Source organism: Mesocricetus auratus, unplaced genomic scaffold (assembly GCF_017639785.1).
Source record: "Mesocricetus auratus isolate SY011 unplaced genomic scaffold, BCM_Maur_2.0 Super-Scaffold_4256, whole genome shotgun sequence".
Lineage (NCBI taxonomy): Eukaryota > Metazoa > Chordata > Mammalia > Rodentia > Cricetidae > Mesocricetus > Mesocricetus auratus.
In genome coordinates this window covers 6147002-6172220 of record NW_024429182.1, presented here as the reverse complement: position 1 = coordinate 6172220, position 25219 = coordinate 6147002, and the positions used below count along the sequence as shown (strand labels likewise).

Below are 25219 nucleotides of genomic sequence, written 5' to 3'. Positions count from 1 at the left end.
ATCTAAACAAATGGGTCACCATAAAGGTTGATGTGGCCTATGTCTACTCTCATGGAATGAAAGTATTCTCCTAAACAGTCATCTCCAACCATTGTCAACACCCGCACCCCAGGAGAGCCTTTCCTTCCTCGATGGTCTCTTTGGTCCCCATTCACTCTCAGCCTTGAGAATGCCTCCTGTTCTATAATCACCTTTGCTTACCTTCTATACCATACTCTGTCTCATCTAAATTCATATGATTAGTGTCACAGAACTGAGGATCCCAGGGGAGCCAGAAATCCCAGTAACGTTCAGAGAGCGTTTCTAGGTGGAGGGCTGCACACTTACCCAGGGTGAAAATGACCTCCCCGCAGAAGGAGCACAGAGAATAGCTGACCCAGGAGGCACAGAAACATTCCGGAGCCCAGAGGGAAGACAGAGCTGGTAAGCTGAGCCTACGCCAATGGGTTTGAGGTAGCCTGAAGTCACAGAGGAGGGCTAGAAGAAAGTCAGAAGCAGGTAAGGCAAGGTGCTGCTAGCCACGGTAAGTCTGAAAACTTAAAAGGAGAACTGGGCCATGTGATACGAGTGTCGTGGAGTTTGCATCTCCCCCACCTTGCTGGGTTAGGTAAGAGCCACCAGACAGGTCTGAAGACGCGAGCGATCTGGGAGGAGGAGTAGTGGGCAGCGGCCGGGGAGCCTTGGTGTTCCCAGGAGCCTGCCTGGGGGCAAGTTGGCAGTGCAGGCAGGAACTCGTGGGCAGTAGGTTCATTTTGTAGGCTCCCTTAATCCAGCATTTTCTACATGCCAAACACAGTTCTGAGCACACTGTAGTCACTGTACCAAACTAACCTCTCAGCCATGGAGAAGTCAGGAAAACACAGTCCATGCCAGAGAGCTCAAGAGTGGGACTTTCACACAGAGAACCGCTTAGAAAGATCCTGGAATTGCTGTGTGAGGCAACCCAGAGACTAGTAGGAACACAAATCACTATGCTCCCAAAATCTGGAGGACCATCACCTGGGACACAGGAAGCTAACTGCCCAGAGGTGCCTAAACCGCAGAGCCACCGCCCAGCAAGAGAACCAGAGCCTGCCTTTCCCTCTCTCGGCACCTTGAGCACGGGCTGGACTTCCTATGAGCAGGGTATAAGCTGCAGGGATGCCTAGCTCATTTCCTCAATGAGGAAGGGCAGTGGGAAAGGCAGAAAACCATAGGATGTCAAAAAGGGAAATGGGGACCTGTCCGTCCCACAGCCCTACAGGCTAGAAAGTCAAGCAGATGTAGTTAAGTGTCAGGATCCTCACATGAATTCAGCTGTCTGACTCTAGAACACATGCCCATAAGTCTTACCTAGCCATAGCCTGGTCACTAGACCTGGGATGCCACGTCCTGAGAAAGCAGACCCCTCTGTGAAGACCCTCTGCCTGAGGAGAACAGAGCACTGTTACTCTGATGGAATTACCTGAAGAACTGAATGGTTCACTGGGAGATCAGAGCTACCCACCCCAACGCACACAGAGTAAACACACACACACACACACACACCCTTCTAAGAGAGCTCTGGGAGGAATGTGGAGACAAAGAGCCTGCTTTCCCTCCTGGATGTGCCTCTCCGACCCCTAATTCACCCACCTGGACGGTTGATTATCTGATGTTCACTTACTAGTTGGCATTATTTAGGAATGGAAATGAAATAATGTGTACAAAATCGCCAGCACGGTACCTGCAGCGGGTGGGTTCCCTCAATGGCAGCCATCATTATGCCTAGTAGAGGCGTGCTATGGACGTTAGTGTAGTTTTTTGACAGTCCCCACCTCCAAAGATCTATGGTGTAAAAAGCCTTGTGCTTGGGAAACATACTCCTTGTGGAGTCCTCGGGCCCTAAGCAAGAACCCTATTCTCTTGAGCTTGGATCCCAGCAAAGATTTTTTTCTCCAAAATCCCAAAGCTCACATAAGCTCTTCAGGTTTGTTTTCTGGCAAAGAGTGCCACTGATTCAGTCAGGATGAGCTGAGTTCCGATGCAGCAACAAATGGCCCCAAGTGTTAGGACAGCAGAGGTTAATTTGGGCAGATGCTATGTGCACCTTGGCAAACGGCTCTTACGGGGACCGTACTCATGAAGATCACTGAGTAAGCCGAGCAAAAGGTAGCCCTGTACTGACAGACGGCTCTCTGATTGTTAAGACTGGGGAAAGGTGGCCACGCCCTCCTCACCCATGAATCAGTCTGTTCACATTTTACTAGACACAGTAATCCCGCCAAGCATGCTGGGAAAGAAAGGAGCGGCCCAGACGCTCTTCAGAACAGTCAGTGGCAATTCCGGTTGGGCTGGGATAAGACAAAGGCCTCGCTCTGGCCTGAAGAAGCAGAGCAAGTTCTAGGGATCCAGCTCACTGCACGTGCCAGCACAAAGCACGTCTACGTCTCTGCTCAGAGCCAGGGCGTTGCAACTCTGAAGACAACGCTTTGTTTAGGAAAAACTCTTTGCTCCTAAATATTGTTTCGAACTGTGTCTCTGAAACTTGTCTTTTGCTCTTGAACGCTATTGTGTAAGCTGCTTGGGGAAAGTAAGACCTGGCAGGAATGAGGGAGCCTAGGAACTTCTCTACGCCTAAGCAAAATCGAAAAAGACAACGCAGACCACAGGCCATGGCAAACGCTTATCCCTGCTACCACTGGTTAGAATGTGTTCAATATCCATCCCCTATACACTAATGTCTTAAACATATTCTCTCTCTACTGCCTGTCAACATTTGCCTTTACCTAGCTCCCTACCCTCATTTTCCTCTCATCCTTCTTCTAAATTTAGTCACCTTGGCATCTAGTGTTAATTTGAACGAGAAATGGCCCCACAGTCTTGGGCATTTGCGCACTCTGTCCCCAAATGGTGGCATCATTTTGGGTGTTTTAGGCGCTGCAGCCTTGCTTAGAGGAAGCCCATCCCAAGTCAAACCCTCCCATCTCTTCCGGTTCACTCACTCAGCGTCATGGCTGTGGTGGAGGATGCAAGCTCTCAGCTTCCCGCTCTGGCTGCCATCTCACCATGACGGACTCGTATCCCTCTGGAATCTCAACCCCAAACAAACCTGGTCTTCTGTAAGCTGCCTCAGCTGTGGTGTTTCACCACAGCAACGGAAAAACAACTGATGCACGTTCTTTCAGTTCCCCCAAGAAAGACACAGGTGCGCTTGCCTGAGCACACTGTTTCTTATGACAACGGAGGGGGAAATGACCATGGATTTCCTGTCCGCTCCACACCGCACCCACATCTGGGTCAGCGTGAAGGAAACAATATAAGCGCAAAAGGGAGTAGTGAGCGACTACATGAGGGTCATGGACCAGAACGGAGGTTCTCGACCTCCTAATGCCACAACCCTTTAATGCAGTTCCTCATGTAGTGGTGCCCCCAACCGTAAAATGTTTTCTCTTGATAGTTCTTCACAGTGCTTTTACTACTATTGTGAACTGTGGTGTAAATACTTTTGGAGATAATGGTTTGCCATGGGGGTCTCAAGCCACAAGTTGAGAGCCACTGGACTAGAATATCACCGCCGTGAATAAAAGCCAAGTTGAAGATGAGAGCTAGACACGCCTCTGCCCAATAACCCTGAAAGAACGTTTCAAATATTTAAAAGGAAGAACAAGAAGTGGCCAGAAATGGTCTTCTCGCTATCCTTCCTCTTAGTGTCAGCCTGTCAAAGGAAGGAACTTTCATGAAAAGGAAGGTGTAATGGTTTGAGAGAAGATGGCCCCATAGGGAGTAGCACACTTGGAGGTGTGGCCTTGTTGGAGTGGATACTACATTGTTGGATGACATCTGTCACTGTGGGGGCGGGCTTTGAGGTCTCCATGCTCAAGCTACACCCACCTTGCCACACAGCTGCTTCTGCTGCCTGCAGACCAAGATGTAGAACTCTCAGCTCCTTCTCCAGCATCACCTCTGCCTGCACGCCGCCATGAAATGATGGACTAAACCTTTGAAACTGTAAGCCAGCCTCAATTAAATGTTTTCTTATATAAACATTGCTGTGGTCATAGTGTCTCTTCACAGCAGTAGAAACCCTAAGGTCAGAACTACTTGGCATGTTTTCTGTTTCTAATGAGTTCAAAGAAAACTAGGACTCCACTCATTAAGTCTAATTGAGAAAAAGATCAACCAAGTTTAATCAACACCCTATTTTTTTTAGCATACTTCTGAGAAAATTTGGTTTTATTACTTCCAAAGACATAAAAAGGCTCAAAGATTTTCTTTCAGGAAATGTATTCACTTGGGCATCAGAAACATCCTCTATCCAAATGTCTTTGGTTTTTTTAACTCACAAATTTCCCAAAGAAATGGTTTCCAAATAAAGAGTTAATCATCAGCCAACCTGTCACTCAAAGTGATGAGTATGTCCACCTCATTACATAAATCAAACACAAAGGAAAATGTACATACAAAATTCAGTTGAGTATGGCTTTAATCAAATCTAGCTCGACAGTCACTTGTCATGTTAAAAAGCCATCTCATAACACAGACTCTGGGGAATGGGTTTTCATTTTCCAAAGTCACAGGTGAATCCAAGGCTGCAGCTCCCTCTCCATCTGCTCTTGTTACCCTACGAGTTAGCTGAATGGTGAAACCAGCTTGTCACTGAGGGCAAAGAGTACATCCATGCCTCTGCACATGTTTCTCTGTTTGTGACACAGCATGCCCCCATTTATCAAGGACACTACGGTTACTCTATTTGAAGGGTGTGATCAGTTCTGTTCATGAGCTCCTGCTGCACGTCCATGTGTAGATTACACACACGTATCGTAGAATTCCTAGGAACTTCAGTCAACAGATAGGTAAGTAAATGTCAATACCAGTGAGGTTGGTTTTTCTCTGGGTTATTTATAAGTGAAGTGTTTAGAGTAGTCCACCTAAATCTCTAGGTCACTTGCTCATTAACTACTAAACAAATACAATCCAGACCAAGAATTAATGATTATCTAAAGCCTCGGCAATTGATCGAATGCTGGAATGAAGGGAATTTTGTCTTCTCAGAGATAAGACTTCCTTGATTCTTAGCTCTACAGAGTTGAGCCAAGCCCATGTACACTATGTGAATCTTAAATAATGATAATCCTACCTAAAATAAAATGTCCTGTGTAGCTAATTAACCCTATGTGTTTAGCCAGAGTGACTCTCAGACAAACTGTAATTAAGCAGAACAATCAATTGCCTGCCCTCAACATAGGACTGGCAAACTTTTATTATCCTAAAACCATGGTGGCACATATATGTATCCTGTTATTAGTTAGGAATTGCTTTGGGATTACAGCAAGGCATAGCTGCTGCTCGGATATGTCCAAAAGTATAATTATTCTGAACACATACTTAAGCCTGACCAACCACAAATCCATATTTAGGGAAGGAATGTGGATGTAAATGCAAAAGTATAATTATTCTGAACACATACTTAAGCCTGACCAACCACAAATCCATATTTAGGGAAGGAATGTGGATGTAAATGCAAAAGTATAATTATTCTGAACACATACTTAAGCCTGACCAACCACAAATCCATATTTAGGGAAGGAATGTGGATGTAAATGCAATTATGCAATTTGTTTTTAATTCCCTATCATCATCTATCATATAACTGTCAATGTTCCGTCTCTCACTCCCTCATTTATTCCCCCTTTTTTGCATCTGTCTAACAAAGCTTGTAATAGTGCTTACTTTAAACTTTGACAAAGGTTTAGAGTTAAAAGACATCATACATATAATTCAAACACTCAGGAGGTTGAAGTAGAAGAATTAGTAAGTATGAGGGCAGCCTAAGCTGTATAACAAGACCTTGTCTAAGAAAAATATAAATCTCTGAGACAGACTCTGATTCATAACAGATAACTGTGTTGTACCTTTAGAAGAACTGGAAAAGTAACCCAGGAATCAGTCCCAGTTGCTTTCAGGGATGCTAGTTGATAACTATAAGCTTCCTTATCTTAGAGGCTTCGCTTGTAGGGGTGGCAACCATACTATTGACAGAGTTTGTAAAGCAATAGTTCATAACATTGTGACATCAAAGTAACGAGCTTGATCCCATGGAATTTCAAGCATTCCCTCTGGAAAAATAAGTGTGTCAATGCTTACATTTCTTCTTAGCCAGTTCACAAACATTTCTAAGGTCATTGATGGGCCCTGTGCTTTAGAATATGTATCTATTGTAGGACTATCATGCAAAACAGTGTTAGGTTCCTTTAAATTTTTACAAACAGGACTACAAAATGACCCACCCTACTTCTGGTTGTAAATCCACAGAAAATGAAATCAGTGTGTTGAAGAGAGTTTATTAAAGTATTATTCACAACAGCCAAAATATAGAATCAACCTAAAACACCTACTGATGGATGAATATATAAAACACACACAAAGAAAACTAATCAGCTTTTAAAAAAGAAAAGAAATCCCATGATTTGTCAAGACAATTGTGAACCTGGAATGTACTATAGTAAGCATCATAAACCAGGCACTAAAAATAAAATACTCTATAACTTCAAGTTGGCATTAACTATGACCATGTTGTTCTCAAAGAGAAGCAGGGAGTATAATAGTAGTGACCCAGGCTGGCAGAGGAGACAAGCAATGGGAGATGATATTTCTGAAAATTGCTGAGAGAGTAGATTTTTAAACACTCTCACCACCAAAAACTGCTACACAGTTGGGTATGGTGACACATTCCAGAAATCCAGCCCTTAGGAGGTGGGGCCAAGAGGATCAGCAGTTCAAGGCCAGTCTCCGCTTGAGGCCAGCCTGGGCTACACAAGGCTCTGCCTTGAAATTAAAAATAAATAAGCAAATAACTAAATAAATGAGTGAAAGAATGAATAAGTAAGACAGCTACATATGTGAGGCAAAGATGTGTTTTCTTTCTTTCTTTTCAAGACAGGCTTATCTCTGTAGCTTTGGAGGCTGTCCGGAAACTCACTCAATGGACCAGGCTGGCCTCAAACTCACAGAGATCCGCCTGTCTCTGCCTCCCAAGTGCTGGGACTAAAGACATGCGCCACCACCTCCCAGCAGCAAGATGTGTTTTCTTGAAACACACATTTGCACAATACTTCTAATATAGGATATGTTGTGTGTGTGTGTGTGAGAGAGAGACAGAGACAGAGACACAGAGACAGAGACAGAGACAGAGAGACAGAGACAGAGACACAGAGAGAAAGACAGAGACAGAGAGGAGCTATCCTGGGCTTAAACCCAGGCCTTTGGACATCCTGGGCAAGTGCTTTACCACGGAGCTGCTGTTATCCCAGCCCTCACACAGAAGCTTAATCAGCAGAGTCACGTGTGAACGGTAATAAGAACAGGAACTTAGTCCAAGTATGATATCTAGAAGTGGGACCTCTCAGAAGTGATTGGGGTTATGTACAGCAACAAGAAGGGGAGCCCACGCTTGGGTCCTGACACTTTTGAGACAAGTAGGAAGGAATTACAGATACACACATGGCCTCCATGTTTCTTGCCCTGTGATGCCACAGATCTCTGCCAGCAAGAATGCCATCACCATACGTGGTCCCTCAGCCTTACACCCCCAGAATTCTGACTATATAGACCTCTTTTGTAATATATAGACCTGTTTGTAAAATCAGCCTGCCTTGGGTTTTGTTATAGTGACACAAAGGTCATTAAATACTTCAATAAAGGGTTTTTTGAGGATGATGAAGATGATGGAGGAGGAGGATGAAGATAAAAAAGAAGAGGAGTAATCTAAATTAGAAAGTAGGGACTATGGCTGGAATATGAATTGTCCCTCACAGGGTCTGCTGTGGGATAGCACTTTTGTGCACTGTTAATACGCGTTGCTTTCATTGGTTGATAATAAGGGGCTGTTTGATCAATAGACAATCAGGATAGCATTAGACAATCAGGATAGCATTAGACAGAACAATCAAACTGAGGACTGGGATGAGTAGCAGTGGAGAAAGAGAGAGACACAAGCAGACTGGTAGACGCCACAGCCACGTGGCAATACATAGATTAATAGAAATGGGTTAAGTGTAAGAGCTAGTTAGTAATAAGCCTGAGCTACCAGCTGAGCCTTTATAATTATTATTAAGTCTCTTTGTGGTTGTTTGGGTCTGTGCAGTCCCATATGTGAAAGCTCCGCCTCCGTTTACAAGAGCCGTGTGTTCAAACACTTGGTCCCAGCTGGGGATGCTTTGGAGAATGTTCTGGAACCATTAGCACATAGGGCCTAGCTGTTAGATGTAAGCCACTGGAAGGGGCTTCAGATTTCTAGCCCAGCCTCATTCTACCACTGAGATTTCCATTTCCTGGTCCACTAAGATGTGAATGAGCTGTCCCACCACTGCTGCCACCCCGGAGTGAGCCCCTGAAGACACCGCACATGCTCCCCCAGGGTGAATGGCACCTTCTGGAACTGTGAGCCTAAATGGCCCCTGTCTCTGTGAGCTGCTCCCGTCAGGGATTTTTGTCATGGCAACAAGAAAAGTAATTGATACAGTAGGCAATCTAAGAGCACACTGTCACTACCAACTGGGGTATATAGTTGCACTCCATGACTGTGGCTACTACGTGGCTATTATTAGCTGTTGTGGGGGCAGCTGGGGTAGCTGATGGTATCTGGGGCTTTCACAAAGCTTCAAACAGGTAAAATATCATCATCACGTAGGCCCTTCACGCCCACCCAGCAATTCAGACAAAAGAGAAATGCTAATCATGGGGACCAGAGCCATAAATGCTTATCTGGTGGTCTTCTGTTGCTGGAGCTCTTGAGACTACATTCACTGACATGTCATTTAAGTGCTCCACCTGGAGAAGCACCGAGATCCCCGATAAAGAGTGATTTCAAAGAGTTACTGGCGTCGGCCTAAAGATCTGTCAGGTAGGTTAGGGCCCTGTGTGGAAAAAGGCCCCAGGAGATGGTTGAGCTCAGCAGGCTGGAGTGAGGGGATTTTCACAAAAGAGACGGGGGCCTGCTCCTTCCTGTGCTCACTCCTGGTTCCAGTGGTGACCAATGCCAGCATCAAGGAGGAACACCTCTTCCTACAAAGGACGAAGAAAGAGGCCACAGGCGGGCTTTCGCTGTGTCTCAGATCTCCCTGATGCTGAGCTGAACCCCTTCCCCAGGGCACAGGCTCGCCCCTGCTTCCACCCCTGTCTGCTGCTCCTCGTGTACCCTTTGCCTCTTCCTCTCCCTCAATGCCACCGTCCCTGCGGCCACCTCTTTCTGCGGGAACCAGTCTAAGCTCATCTCTGGCTCAGGGCCTCCGTGTTTCTGACTCCTCCTGCCAGGAACGGGCCTTCTCGGGTGTTTTGTATTGCTGATTCATTCTTATTTTTAGCTCTTAGCCCCGTTTGCACTTTCTGTCCCGGGCTTGTCATTTTATTCTATGCCGTTCTGTTTTATTTACAGCACTTACCGCCGCCTAAAATTAACCTGTCATTTTCTTTTTCCTGATCACCACCTTTCTTGCTCCTAGCAGAGTGCAAACTCAGGGAGGGCAGACTACAGTCTTTACGTGTGTGAGGCTTACAGTATGAGAGACATTTGCCATGCAGAAGGGTGGGCGGTCATCCACACTCAAACTTGCTTTGATATGGGAGTGAATGGCCATCAGCACTACCTCCTACTGAGCACTTCCTCAGTGCCAGGCACATGGTGTAGGCGTCTACAGTCTCACTCAATCCTCCCCCCCCCCCCCCCGTCCTCAAAGTAGGCAGTCATCCCCATTGAGTAGATGCCGGGGTCATAGAGGGGTTATGCACCTTCCCCAACATCTCAGCTAACAAGACACCCAAAGCCCACTTGAATGCCAGCGTGACTGACCCCAACACTAATACTATAAGTTATGAGCCAGTACATTATTTTTTAATGAGCCAGACAGTCAATATTGTGGGCATTGCTAACCATGTGGTCTCCATGACAACTGCTCGATCCTGCTTTGTGAAAGTGACCACAGAAAATACGTGGGCAAATCAATGGGGATGTGTGCCAGCATGACTTTATTTACCAAGCAGGTGGTGGGCAGGAATTGGCCAAGGGGCTACCAGTAACCATCCGTCTATGAAGTCCTTATTCCATGTAATTCTGGGAAGAAACTGAAACACACACCTGCAATCCCAGTGCTGTGAAGGCGGGGAGACGGTTCCTGGGGTGTGCCCGCCAGCAAGTCTAGATGAGTTGGTGAACTCAGGTTTGGGAGAGGATCTTGTCTCAAGCATCAAGGTGAAGAACAATGGAGAAAAGCATGTGACTCAGTATTCAGCTTCCACTCAGCTATGCACCTGCTCACACGCATGAGCACACAGACTACACGTACACATACCTGCTCACATGCCTGAACACACAGACTACACATACACACACATGAACACAGAGACTACACATACACACACATGAACACACAGACTACACATACACACACCTGCTCACATGCCTGAACACAGAGACTACACATACACACACATGAACACATAGACTACACATACACACACCTGCTCACATGCCTGAACACAGAGACTACACACACACACACATGAACACACAGACTACACATACACACACCTGCTCACACGCATGACCACACAGACTACACGTACACACACCTGCTCACACACATGAACACACAGACTATATGTACACACACCTGCTCACACGCATGAGCACACAGACTACATGTACACACACATGAACACACAGACTACACTACACACACACACATGAGCACACAGACTACATGTACACACACCTTCTCACACACATGAACACACAGAACTACACTTAACCACACACACACAGAGGCAGAGACAGACAGCGACAGGGAGCAGAGTGTAAGAAAGGAAGTAAGCACGGTGAGTCTCTTAGACAGGAAGACAGCAGGCAGGCAAATGCCAGCTGGGAAGGTTAGACAGAGGCAGGGTTGTGACAGGAAACAGGGCTGTGCTGAACCCTTGACTGTACTTAACTATGGTCTTCACTGCAGTGTAACTGTCCTTCAGGATCACAATGGAGACTAACGCAGCTGACGTCCTTCGGCCAAGGTTTCTTTCACAGTGTAATGAGACATGATGTCACACGCCAACACCCTCAAACACCTGCACACACGTGTACACCAGGAGTCACCGTCCACCGAAGGAAGGAGCGTATGAAGTGACTGCTGGGTGCTGCCTCTCCCAACCGAGCCTGGACACTTTGGTGATTTCCCAGCAGGCAGACTTGGGGTGATAGATGACAGGTCGCAAGCAAAATGGGGACCATAGCTCTGACCAGCCCAGAGGGATCTCTTGCCACCTCACTGAGAAGCTGAGCGTTGCTTGTGTTCAGCTCTCAGCCCTGAGTGTCAGCATCACAGCACAAGACCAGCTTGCCAGTCCCGGATCTGTGCTGAACTTTGAGATGGCGTGAGCAAGGGACAAAGGATATGTTTTTACAGCGCTGGCTGTGCATCAGCAACACAGCTGTGGGTGGATTTTAAAGGGTCTGTCCTCCTTGGTGCTCTGCATTGAGAGGCAATTAATGCATGAGAGTGAATGTGAGCATGCACATGTATGTATGAAGTATATGTGGTATGCAGAAAGGGAGTGGATGGTGCTGGGGAAGAATTGCGTATTTTGTAATGTGTGTGTGTATGTGTGTGTGTGTGTGCAGTCTATGTGTGTGTGAAATGTGTTGGATGTATCTGTGGTATGTGTGTGTGTAGTCTATGTGTGCGTGAAATGTGTTGGATGTGTCTGTGGTATGTGTGTGGTGTACATGTGTGATATGTACGTGGTGTGTATGGTGGTGTGGATGTGGTGTCTATGGTGCATGTATGTGGTATGCATATTGTATACATGGTATGTATGTGGCATATATATATGTGGTGTGTGTGATATATGTGGTAGTATTGTGTGCACATGGTATATATATGATGTGTGTTGTGTGTAAGTAGTATGGTGCGCATATGTGGTATATGGTGAATATGGTGTGTATATCTGATGTGTAGATAGTATATGTATGTGTGACATGTATGACTTGTGTGACTTGCACATGGTATGTTTGGTCTATATGTGTATGGGGCGTATAGTATGTATCTATAATATATGTGTGATATGTGTATGGTATGTGTAGTTATGTGTGTGGTCTATCTGTATGGCATGTATGTATGGGTGTGTGTGTGCCTGTGTATGTGTCTGCGTGTCTCTGTGTGTGTGAACATGTGATGTGTAATACTTATTCTCTCCTTCCTGCTAAGATGGAGAATTAGATCCCCTCCCTGAGGTAACGCTAGTTAATTAATTTCCAGCATGAGTCAGATGTGGTGGCACACACCTTTAATCCCAACACTCACTCTGTGAGTTCCAGGTCATTCTAGTATACATATGAATTCCAGAGCAACTAGAGACACACAGTGAGACCCTGTCTCAAAATGAATGAATTAATTAATTAAAATTCCAGCACTAAGCCAGGAGGAGTCCTAAGGCCTTGCCCATGGCCGAGGAGCTATTGGCAGTTGGTGACTCTGGGGGAGGGTGAATCACTTTCCTTTGTGTGGGATCCCAGAAGGGGACCCCATGCCCACTTGCATATGGGTGGCACTTAGCAGGACTCTGGGGTTATAAATTATTTTGAAAAAAAAAACCGTGTAGTTGGTAGGGAGATAGTTCTGTTGAGGAGGGCGGGGATGCAGGGTGGGTGGGTCAGCAGGAAGGAGTATGGGGTACGATCAAGATACACTGTATACATGTGGGAAGTTTTCAAAGCACAGAGATGCTAGAATTTCTTAATCTACAAAATAAAAGACCCTTGCTCTGCTCACACGCCTGGTTGATGGGACGACTACGGTAAGAACACCGCTGATGATACCTCCCTGTGCTCGAGGCACACACCCTGAGCAGTCAGCAAGATGCTGTTGCTGGAGATCCAGTGCGGTGGGGAAAGCCCAGGGAAGTCAACTCCAATTATGTGAGCTCAAATGGACAGTGCCTGCTGTTCACCAGTCCGGACAACTCTGGAATAAGCATCCATGGAAGGTCCCAGAAGACAGCAGCTCCAGACCAAGCAGCAACCCAACGTCATACTCACCTGCGGGCTGTTGCTGCCTCCTGCTCCCCACACTCCACCCCTTCCCGGGCTTGTGTCGCTGACCGGTCACAGTAAAGAAGGCAAAGGAAACTTTTAATAGCTAAACGGGCAAGTCAAAAATAGGAGCAGTCAAGGGTCACATAGATTAAGGTAGAAACTTTCCAGAAAGTAGTTATCTCTAAAACAGATTAGTAAATTGCATTAGACAGGGGATAATGCTATGTATGGCACATGCAAAGAGATGTGTTGAGTCCCAAGGGAGAAATGTGGCAGACAGCGAGGGGACTCCATGCAGCTCTCTGCCAGGCATGAGCTTTTTCTGTGCAGTTGAATGTGCCAAACCCACCTTACAGATGAATGTAGGGTGAATGTGAAGCCTTTTCCTTGCCAGCTGCTTGGACCCTGCTGTGCTGTCTGAACCCCCAAATAACACACAGGGCACTATATTAATTATGAAGCTGTTGGCCGTTTGCTTGTTTCTTACTGGCTATCTCTGACTTAAGTATTTAACCCATGTAAGTATTTCTCTTACGGGAGAAAGGGTCCAGACCTCTTACTTCTATGGCAGCTACATGATGTCTGCCTGTGTCTCTCTTTCCCAGAATCCTCCTCAACTCCTAGTCCCACCTATCTTGCTTCCCTATTGGCCAACAGTGCTTTATTTACATATACACAGGACTTCCCCATCAGATGAACATCCAAGCTGAGCAAGACCTGCTTATTTTAAACAACATCTAACCTGGAAACAAGCAACTACAGGCCAATTACTTGGACACTACTGTTGTTATTATTGGAATTTCAGTTACATGGTGGGCATTTTCTCGTTTCCCTCAAGCACTGACTTGTGGGGGGTGGGTTGCCAATGCTCTGGACCATACTGAAAATAGTGAGGTAGCCAGATGCCCTCTGACCCCTTGTGTACGCAGAGTAGATCTAATGATCCTATGATTCCCCAGCCTCAGCAGGAGGACAGAGGAGCCTAGACCAGGGTACTGGCAGCTTTTACAATGGTCTATAAGAGGTCACATCTAAGAGGAAGTGACAACCTGGGTTAACACAACCCCTTTTATCTTGATACCAATGAAACATTGAGCAGTCTGCTAACATGGTGTGCCAGTGGTTTTTATTTCCATTGCAAGTGCTGTCTGAGATGGATAATTCCCTTTTAGAATTTCATGAGTTTGGCCCAGAAAGCAGATACTCAAGGCATTAAACATACAGGAGCCTGGGACACTAAGGACACAGTGCATTCTATTTAAGGGCCTGACTGTCACAATACTGGCTGAGCATCTTAGGAAGTGATAAAATTCAACTGTGTCCCTGCCACTCAGCCAGGCTGGGACTCAGACACTGTGAGGCACACTCCAGTGGCTCTGCTTGGGTTGGGACATCGGTCAATGGACCAACACCGTCCTCTGTAAGAAGAGAATGTTTTCCCACCCCAACAAGCATGAAAGACAGACTCTCAGAAAGACAAAGTCCTTAAATTGGATATGTACATATGTATTAAAAACCTGCAATTAGGGAAAGTTGGGGGTTGGGATAAGCTGTCGGTAGAATATTGCTACCTCATATGAGGACCTGAGTTCTGTTTTTTTTTTTTTTTTTTTTTTTTTTGGTTTTTCGAGACAGGGTTTCTCTGTATTGTTTTGGAGGCTGTCCTGGAACTTGCTCTGTAGACCAAGCTGGCCTCAAACAGAGATCTACCTGCCTCTGCCTCCCAAATGCTGGGATTAAAGGCGTGTGCCACCCCATATGAGGTCCTGAGTTCTATCGGCAGCACTCAAGTCAGAAGCTGGGTGTGGTGGTGCACACTTGTAATTCTGCCACTAGGGTGGCAGACACAGGCCCCAGGTCCTCGTGATAAACCTTGTCTCAGAAACTAGGTGGATATTTCCTGAACAACACTTGAGACCACCCTCCGTTCCTCAATGCACATCCTCACACATACGCCTGTACACACGTGCACACCCACCCCCCACACACACATGCATGCACACAGGCACACATACACACACACATGCATACACAGGCACACGTGCACACACATGCACGCACACACATGCGTGCACACACCCACATACACACATGCATACATACAGTCACACACGCACACACTTGCAGCGCACGCATGCACGCACACACACATGATGCACGCATGCACACACGCGCACACCGTGCAGTTTTATTGTTAGTTCACTGCTTTGTATGTGGCTCTGGGTGTGGAGGAGCCAGGAGAGATGGTTGGAGATGTGACTCAGAGGTCTGGCTAGTAAGAAGCTACACCAAGGCAAGGGCAGAGAGGGGAGCAGGAGTCACACGAGAAACAGCCTTGCCCTGTGAACACACTGCACTGCTCCACAGTCACATTCTGCACATTACGATGTCACAATCAGTTCCTGTTAATGACCTCCCCCTCTTCTGGGCTGTGAATTCCGTAAGTGGGGGTGCCTCCGCCTTGTTGCTGAGTCCAGGACTAAGTAGAGGTAGGAATGCGAATGCGGGCCTACCAAAGGGGCTTTGAAGAAACAAAGTACTAAGGACCCAGAGTGATGCTTACCTGGGCGCCCGCCGTGCTGCCTGGTATGCGGGCACCCCACCCTGTTCAGCTGGCTCACCCCAAGCATCAGTGAACAAGATAATCCCATGGGGCTCAAGGGAAGTTCGCTGGGATTAGGACTCTGCGAGGTGCTTGTGGACTTGTCCACACAATCTCAGCAGCTGCTGCGAGTCCCTGCACAGGCCCAGTTAGGGGCGGCACCAAGGGAGAAGGAGCCAGCGTTCTGCTGCTGCCTCATCCTCTAGTTTCTATTGTCAAGGCCGATGCTCCCATTTTCCCAGGCCCAGTTCTCCCAAGTCGCTATTAGGAATTGATTCAGAATACACAGTGTTGCCAGCGGTGTTCAAGAGTCCCCATGCACTGCCACCACCCTCCTCTACAGAGAGGGTCACAGGGAAAGGGATGTCTGGCCTTTCAAGACTCAGGTATAGCAGCTAAAGGGATTGGTGGTGGTAGTTTGTTTTTGGGGGGTGTTTTTTTTATTTTGTTTTAGGGGGCTTGAGTGCCTTGGTTTGTGGCAGGGGACTTGAAGCCCAATACACAGCCACACCCCCATTCTGGAAGGAGACAAAGCTAAGCATCCTGATCAAGTGAGGCAGTAGCAGGAGGCAGGAAAGCAGGAAGCCAGGCCTGCTGCTGCTGCAGCTGAGGCTGCTGCTGAGGCCCCTGGACTGGTGACAGAGTACTTTCATTGTCACACCCGGCATGACACCCAGAACCCCATTCCACATCTGAAACGCTGCAGGCAATTGAAGAACTGGATGATGTGGGGCGATCGGGTTCTGGGAACAGAATGCTGACAATGGACTCCCCCTTGGAATGGTCAGTTTCTTCTGAGTGGAGGGAGAGGCGTGGGTTGCCTTGGAGTATTGTGTGCCGCCTGAAATGCCTCTGGAAATACTCTTGGTGTACTGTTTCCCTGCCTAACATCTTTGTCCCTTTCTCAGTATCCAATCCAATGAGGACTTTTAAAACCCAGAACACAAGTGCAGACTGTTCTGTGCCTCAAATCACAGCGCTGGTCCATCCTCCCAGTAATTGTTTCCTTGGGCCATCTGTAGCCAAAACATCCAGGTCCCTGGGAGGTCCCTTTACACCTTGTGCCCAGGAAGCAATGGGCAGGGATTGACCCCCAGACTGCTAACGGCAGGAGCGAGGCCCCAGCAAGGAAAGGGAGATGGTGTGCTGCCAAAGACCTTGGGAGCAGATCTTACAAGGAAATGTGGGAGAAAGTTAAGGAATCATCCTTCACCTTTGTTCAGGGGCCTAAGGCTAGCAGTCTCCTTGTCATTCAACCTTCCAGCCGCCTCCCTAGTCACTAGCTTTGTCTAGAAAATATGCTAACCAACTTTTATAAATGCTGTCTCTAATGTCCGGGCCTGAGTTCATAAAAGATGCAGGCACATGGTACTCCTGGGGCAGGCCGAATGGGCCGCTTTGGGAGCACGCGTGGACTATCAGGAGACCCAGATCCCGTCTCCAGATCTTCAGCTCCCAGGTCAGCTCCACGCTGTACCTGTAGGATGTGGGGTGAAGGAGGAACACAGTCCCTGAGATGGAGTAAAAAGGAAGTACTTGTCACTGCGAGTGGGAGGTAGGAAGTAAATGCTGGCCAGGGACTTCTGGGGAATGCAGTGGACCAGTCCCTCCTTCTCAAACAGCCCCTCCATCAGAGAGATGGGCCAAGGAAGAAACGGGAGGCTGAGGACCCTCTCTCTACATGGGGGATCCTCCAGCGACAGGGAGGGAGACAGGGCCAGGTTATCTGCCCAACAGGAATATTCCAGAGGCCAGGCAGCAGGGCGCAGTGAGTCCAAAGCCAAGGGTCCAAAGAATGAGCACGTTGGGTGACAAAGTTCCAGGCTGAGTCTAGACCTGCCTGATGTGTGGCCCCAGCTCCAGCTCTTGTCAGTGGCCGTGCTGAAGCACAGGGGGACAGGGGGACAGGGTGACGGTACCCCATCCATGCTACTCTGAAGTAGGAGATGACGGGGGGGGGGGGGGGAACGATATCCTCATTCTGTGCAGGAGACAATGAGATTCATCAGGACAGAGCACGGTGCATGAGACACCCAGCCTTCACATTGCTAGCTAGTTTGTTTCAATGCCGAGTGTGAAATCTCCCTCCGTCTGTAGAAGGAGCTGTGACGGGTAAGGCCATCTACAGAAGCAGGAGGGTGGCTAACGGGGAAGGCAGATGTTGACAGAGGGTGAAGCTCAGACCCCAGAGCATTTCATCTGGAGGTCTGTACCCGCGTAACCACCATGACCTCGCGGCCAGGCTCACACGCTGACACGCAGTCAGTGCTCTCAGCTCACAGGCATGGAAGGGTCTAACAGGACAGGTGGGGCCCTTGCGCGCCCCTGCTCTCAGCCTGCTGTCCCTCACCAGCTGTTTCTCTCCTCCGCTCCATGTCACTGTGCTGTGAAAACGTGGGACTCTAGAATCGACATCTACTGCAGAAATTCACACGAGTTCCTTAACTTACAGTCTGCTCACGCCCCAAATGTGTTGACACATTTCTCCGCCAGCTTGGTCTGAAGGTTGAGCCAGGCAATGGCGGAGCGCTAGGAGTGCTGAGCAGACAGAAGTTTTCTCCATCAGGGTTAGGCGCTGTGAGCAGTGAGAGTACCGCAAGTCAGCAACTGTGCGGCTCCAGGGTCTGGCTACCATGCTAAGCCTGCTCCGTGTCCGAGCGGAACTGCCCATCCGGCACCAGAAACAGATCAGAAACTAGCGATCACAGGACAACCTGCAGTAGTCCAGTAAAGGAAGTTCGTCGACTCCTGACGTGCTAGCTGAGAGAGTAGGCAAACTCAGCAGAGAGAAAGCCACATAGTAGCCCTTTAACTTGACCTGACCCACGATCAGGGGCAGAGCAAGGGTGCTTTGGAGCAGACAGCGTTAAACGTGATGTGGTTGGTCTGTGCATGGAGGGCTGTGGGACTCCAGTGACATCCACTTAGCAAAGCAGAGAGGAAAAAGACTGAAGAAGAAGGCCAGCAGAAGAAGCAAACCCAGGTCAACCAGGCCATGGGAAAGAGGAAACGTTCCCCAAACAGCGGAGAAGCAGGCCGGGGGCTAAGCCCTGTCGTGGCTTGCCCCACCCCACACTCCCCTTCAGTGACACAGAAGAGCAGGATTCACTCCGGTGAGCCCCTCAGACCTGACTTGTTCCCAGAAAGGCCACTGGGGCCCCATAAAAGCAGCTCCTGGGGAACCCACACAGTAGAGGGCCAGGAGAGACCTCCTTCTGAGTAGAGGCCTACAAAACCTTCCCTTCCGCCACGGACAGCAAAGTAGAGACGATCTAGACCCAAACATTTAAGAACTGTGACAACAGGAGAGGCACACCTGGGAATAAAGATAGTGACCAAGAAAGGCTATCTGTGTGGTTAGTCCTTCACCTGTGACAGGCTGTGGGCACTGGGGATGCACTTAAGAAACCCAACGTAGCCGGGCACAGTGACACACGCCTTGAATCCCAGCACTTGGGAGGCAGAGGCAAGCAGATCTCTGTGAGTCTGAGGCCAGCCAGGGATGCTGAGTAAGACCCTGTCTCAAAGAAACAAACAAACAAAAGAACCCCAAAGTAGCATGAAAGAACCTTTCCCATTCAACCACCTCCAGGTGTGAACTAACAATTAGGTCCCTTCACCTGTCTTTCATCCGCCCTGGAGCCCAGCCCACATCTGTAGGAGATCGTCAACCACAGAGCTCTCTACCAGATGCCAGCTCAAAAATGCCGCTGTGCTGAGGACAATGGCACTGGGACACTCCAACACCACAGATGTCAGTCAAACTGGGAAGCTAAGCCGGACACGAAGTGCCTCAGCTCAGAGCTTCTCCTTTGTCCTTTTATTTTGCCTGAATATGGACACAAGGCCTTGGATTCTTATCCCTCAACAGCACATTTGAAGGTCATGTCCCAGTTGCACGTTCAGATTCAGGGACGTTTCAAGAGAAAGCAACTGCGTTTTTTTTCCTCTGAGCCAGGGTGACAGATGGCAGACGTCCAAAGAGTGTGCAGACCTCAAGAAGAATTTCTTGGGAGGTGCAAACAAACAAATTCGCACAACGGCTGTCTTAGAAAAACACCCCATGCACTTCCTTCACCCAAGCTGCAAACGTCTTCCGCCCAAGAGTGCTGCTCTTCCACACCGCCAGAGTGTCCGCGGTTCTCAGCTCTCTCTTCCTAGACGTGCTCCCCCCCACCTCCATCTGCTTGTTCCGTGTTCCACTTCATTTCTTCCCCAGACTCATCCCATCCCCACATCTGAAGCCATTGTACCAAGAAACTGGTCCCCATGTCCCCAGCTGCTCAAGTACCTGTATCCTTGACGTGGTATCCGAGGAATTATTTCCAGTCAGTTGACTAGCAAAGCTGTCCCACACGACTGCAGAAGAAGACAGCCTGGAGCGTGGGTGATGAATGCTCCTCCAGGGGCCTATTTCTGTGGCTGGAGGCCGGAGGCCTTTGGGCGCACGGCAGTAACCCCAGGAAAGCACCTCAGGCGGCAGCCAACACTCCCAGGATGGGTTTTGCAACATCAGAGGGAAAGGGAGGCTCTCTCATCAAATAATAACCAGCAGGAGATAAGGCCTGCTAGGCTGAGCTTAACCGGCCAATCGCAAGCTTGAGAGCATGAGAGGAGGCAGGCCCAGCTCCTGGAGCCAGTTTTAGGGCTTGTTACAATTTAATGATGCTGCACTGCCGGGGGGGGGAGGACAGGGGGGTGTTGGGGTGTCTCGATTGGTGGGGATTTCCTAACCAGAGAGTGAAGCTCTGAGCTCAATAGCCCATTCTCTAAGTGGGGCAGCTGCCCTGAGCATCACAGGGGTCGCACGAAGCTCGAGGCTCCCAGCCTGGCTGTTGTCCACCTTGCCAGAGCTCTTTCTCACTGCCTCTTGGGGGCTGGGAAGGAGACTTGAGTGGAGCTGAGCAATGGTATGGGGTCAGCAGAGGGCAAGCATGTTTGACACTGGGTATGCAGCTCCCTGTTGGCGATGCTGATGAGGTCAGAGACACCTTGGGGATCTTAGCTCACCCCTTTGAGATGGCACCCACATACGATAATAGCCTTTTTATTTTTTTTACATTCCAATCCCAGTTCCCCCTCCCTTCTCTCCTCCCACTCCCTCCACTCCCCACCCCCTCCCCCCACCTGCTCCATGGAGAGGGTAAGGCCTCCCGTAGGAAGTCTTCTAAGTCTGCCCCATCATCTTGTTGAGGCAGGACCAAGGAACCTCTCCACCCCCACATCCCTGTGTCTAGGCTGGGCAAAGTATCTCTCAGTATAGACTGGGCTCCACTAAGTCAGTTTGTGCATTAGTGTTAGATCTTGAGCCCACTGCCAGTGGCCTCATATATTGTCCCAGTCACACCACTGTCACCTGTATTAAGGGAGTCTAGCTTGATGTCATGCAGATTCCCCATTTGTCCGACCTGACTCAGTGATCTCTCTCTAGCTCGGGTCAGCTGATTCCATGGGCTTCCCTGTCATGGTCTTGACTCCCTTGTTCACAGTACCACTCCTCCCTCACTTTGACTGGATGGTACCTTCCTGATGTCAGCTTTCCTGTTTGTAAGTGACGGGGAGTCTCCATCTGCCCAGCCATTGCAGACACGTTCTTTCCAAGGCAGCATTGATCTTTTAAGATAAAAGACTTATGGTAAAGAAGACGTACTCTGGAGGCTCAGCTGGCCCGGGGTTACATAAGGGCACTGCGTCGTCCGGCCAGCCCTGAGACCTGACTGCAGAAGCTAAATGCAGGGGAACTTCCCCCAACTCCAGAGACGTAAACCCTTTAACCATGTTGCCACGTCACAGCTGAACACTGAAAGAGGGTCACGCCGTCTTCTAGAGAGTTTTAAGGTGCCTCTTCTCGTCAGCACTCAGTTCCCATCCATCTCCCTCTTCCCCAACTCCCCCAGAAGAACCCCTGCCACCACACTCTACTTGTATTCTCTGTGGATTCTCCTGTCCCGAACACTTTTCCCGAAAGGCTGTCATAAATGTGTCACCTCCACGCATTGCTTCGTTCACTTAGCGTAATGCCTTCCGCTTCTACTGGGAGGAATATCCGCTCTATAAACATACTACAACCTGCTTGCCCGCTGATAAAGAAATTTTGCAACTATGAATAACGATCGAGGGATATTCACCCTCAAAGTCACAGGGGGACAAGATGGAGAAGCGGATGAGAGAAGCAGCCACCGAAGGGCTTTTCCCTCAGCAGAAGCGGGGTAACACAGCAGTGGTTACACGTTCATTTCCACACCCTCCCCACTCTGTCAACCATGGCAAGACAAAGGGACACTTTGCCATCTCAAGGGGTTGGCCGTGGGAAGCCGGCAAGTTTGAGTGATTTACAAAAGCTACCCATCCAGGAACTCAAACCAGAAGTTTTCCGTCCTTTCTACCCTGGTTCCTCACACATCAACGTCTCCTTGCTCTTGTCCAGAGTCAGCCTTGGCTTTCAGGATGCCTAGCTCGATGCGAGAAGAAACCAAGATGACTCTTCTAAAGTGAAGGAGGGAGCCTATCGTTGAGAACCATGACTAAAGGTTTTTACATAAGGCTAGCGGGGATGAAACGCCTTGTCTTTAAGGCTCAGAGCCAGCAGGCTCCTCCACAGTGCAGTGTCTTCCTCCCGGACGCCACTGACTCAGGTTGCCATCCTCCCCGAAACTGGGTTAAAGGTAGTACATCCCCTGATGCTTTGGTTGTTCAAGCAGGAGACACGGGAGCTCCGGGTAAGTGTGTAGATTAAGGTGAGACAGGGTGAGGGGGCCTCCCGCACAGCAGGGAGTACTGAAATAGATTCTATGACTGTGGTGGTCTGAAGAGGCAGGGAAAAGGCTCTGGAGTCAAGGAGCAGAAGAGAGCGCAGAGAAAAATCTGAGGAAGGTTACACTAGGAGGCCCCCAGCTTCCAGTTTCCCTATGGTCAAGAACGTTGTATCCCGTTATGCCAGCACCATTTGTTGAGGATGCTTTCTTTTTTCCCATTGTGTAGTTTTAGCTTCTTTGTCAAAGATCAGGTGTCCATAGGTGTGTGGGTCCATATCAGGGTGTTCAATCCGATTGCATTGGTCTACCTGTCTATTTTTGTGACAATACCAAGCGGTTTTCTTTGCTATAGCTCTATAGTAGAGCTTGAAGTCAGGGATGGCGATGCCTCCGGATGTTCCTTTATTGCACAGGGTTGTTTTGGCTATCCTGAGTCTTTTGTTTTTCCATATAAAGTTGAGAATTGTTCTTTCAAGGTGTGTGAAGAATTGTGCTTGGGTTTTAACTGGGATTGCATCTGTAGCTTGTTTTGATACGATTGCCATTTTTACTACGTTGATCCTACCTATCTGAGAGCATGGGAGATCTTTCCATTTTCTGGTGTCTTCTTTAATTTCTTTCTTTAATGACTCAAAGCTCTTGTCTTACAGGTCTTTCACCTGTTTGGTTAGAGCTACCCCAAGATATTTTATGTTGTTTGTGGCTGGATACAGAAAATGTGGTACTCAGCAGAAAAAAAAAACAATGGAATCTTGAAATTTGCAGGCAAATGGATAGAACTAGAAGAAACCATCCTGAGTGCTGTAACTCGGTCACAGAAAGACAAACATGGTATGTACTCACTCGTATATGGATTCTAGACATAGTGAAAAGGATTACCAGCCTACAATTCACACCTCCAGAGAACCTAGGAAACAAAGACCATAAGAGAGACATACATGGTCCCCCAGTGAAACAGAAAAGACAAGAGCCCCTGAACAAATGGGGAATATGGTAGGAGCGGGGAGGGAGGAGAAAGGAGGGGAGAAGAGGAGGGGGGAGGAGAACATGAGGGATCAGGAAGATTGAGTAGGGAGAGGAATAGAGGAGAGTAAGAAAAGAGACACATCAATTGAGGGAGCCACTATAGGTTTAAAGAGAAATCTGGCACTAGGGAATTGTACAGAGATCCAAAAGGATGAGCCCAACTAGGACCCTAAGCTGTAGGGAGAGATCTTACATACCCACAACTCTGACCACCTAACCCTACACTAAGCAGTGGTGGAGATGGTGCCTTAAATGCCCTTCCACTATAATGAGATTGATGACTACCTTAAATGCCATCCTAGAGCCTTCATCCAGTAGCTAATGGAAGCAGAAGCAGAGATCCACAACTAAGCACTGAGCCAAACTCCTGGAATCCAGTTTCAGAGGGGGAGGAGTGCCGAGCAAAGGGGTCAAGACCATGCTGGGAAAACCCACAGAAACAGCTGACCTGAGCAAGTGGGAACTTATGGACCCCCAGTCTGACAGCTGGGGAACCAACATAGGACCAATCCAAGCCCCCTGAATGTGGATGTCAGCTAGGAGGACTGAGCAGTCTATGGGGCCTCTGGCAGTGGAACCAGGATGTATCCCTAGTACAGGAATGGACTTCAGGAGCCCATTCCCCACGGAGGGATACTCTCTTAGCCTAGATACACAAGGAAAGGTCTAGGCCCTGCTGCAAATGACTTGACAGATTTTAATGATCCCTCATGGAAGGCCTTACCCTCCCTGGGGAATGGATGGGGGATGGGATGGGGGTGTCATTGGAGAGTATAGAAGGATGGGTGCGAGAGGGAACTGGGATTGATATGTAAAATAAAATTGTTTCTAATTTAAATTATTTATATTTTAATGTTATATAATGTTGTATTCCCAACCCTTGAGGTTATCTGATTAATAGCCTGATCAAATGTGCCAGATTGAACCATGTAGAAAAAAAATCAACCCGAGATAGCAAGTGTGGTAGTGGAGTCCTCCCAGATTCTCATCACCTGTCCAGTCCTAAAGTCCAGAGCCCCAGCAGAGCTCTGCCAGAGATCCCCAACAGTAGAAGGGGGACGATCTCTATGGGGAGGGAGACGAGGCTGAGTGAGCAGGGGAGAACAGGTAAAGGGCTGGGTGCAGGCCACTCCTGAAGCTGAGACTCGGGGCTTTTCATCTGAGGCTAAGGGTGACAGATGTCAGGTCCCTGTGGGTATCAAAGGGCTTGGACCACCCTGCAGTTCACAGATCCTGAACCCTGGATTATTGCATCACAGTCATGCCACTTTCTTTGATTTCCATTTATTTATTTAGGCCAGTGACTTGCAGCATCCAAGGGCATCTGGCTAGTCATTATCAGAAAGGAAATCAGTTGGTCCTGCTAGCTTCAGGCCCTGACTTTCTGCAATATCTGTGCAATCGCTCGGAAAATCAAATTTGGAACATGAGGCAATAGCAGGCATCAGGATTCAGAACAGGGCCAGCAAGGTCAGTAGGTTCGTCTTGGGGGTAGCTCTCAGGACTCACCCAAATCGATGCTTCTTAGTCATATACTCATCCATAAAAGCTCCGTGGAGGACTCAGGAATTTATGACCATTTCAGAGCATGAGAAAGCAGAACACAGAGGTCAGTTAACCTGCCTGAGCCCATCCCGTCAGTCCATGTGTGGAGGAGCTGAAGCTTGAACCAAAGTCTGTATGACTCAAATCCACGATATTCTCATGCCTCGTGATGTCACCCTTAAGAGTTCTTGTAAATCTTTTTTCCTTATTTGTGTGTGTGTGTGTGTGTGTGTGTGTGTGTGTGTGTGT

General features: G+C 48.3%; 1 protein-coding gene across 2 annotated transcripts in view; it reads right to left on the bottom strand.

Annotated features, from left to right (window-relative positions):
* Gpam (glycerol-3-phosphate acyltransferase, mitochondrial) overlaps positions 1-20145 on the bottom strand; it is a 57650-nt gene extending 37505 nt beyond the window's left edge. For both annotated transcript variants that reach the window (XM_013111923.3, XM_013111930.3), the window contains exon 1: positions 19936-20145. The gene's annotated coding sequence lies outside the window, so the exon portion shown is untranslated. The remainder of the gene's footprint in view (positions 1-19935) is intronic.
* Between the last annotated feature and the right edge of the window lie 5074 nt (positions 20146-25219).